Genomic DNA, 343 nt, shown 5'->3' on the forward strand with positions numbered 1-343 from the left:
AAAGCATATTGATGGTTACGCCACTGTGTCAGTTAAGGTCTCCTTTGGTTTGTAGGAATCCCATATGATAGGATTAGTATCTTCCTATCCTTCACATTTTATAGAAAAATAAACATTAGCCTAGACTCAATGAAAAAAAATCCTATGTTGTGAACCATCTTCTTTTCTATTCCTATTCATAGGATTTCATATATATGTCATCTCATTTTCTATGGTTTTCTTATTCCTATGAGTTTTATAGTCTATAAACCAAAGGAAGGAGGCCTAAGCCATTAAAGAATGCATGCTAATGCTATGTATGTGCTCCTGCAAAATCTCCTCCGACCGTGCTTGATAGTACGTC

This window comes from Triticum dicoccoides, chromosome 3B (assembly GCF_002162155.2).
Source record: "Triticum dicoccoides isolate Atlit2015 ecotype Zavitan chromosome 3B, WEW_v2.0, whole genome shotgun sequence".
NCBI lineage: Eukaryota > Viridiplantae > Streptophyta > Magnoliopsida > Poales > Poaceae > Triticum > Triticum dicoccoides.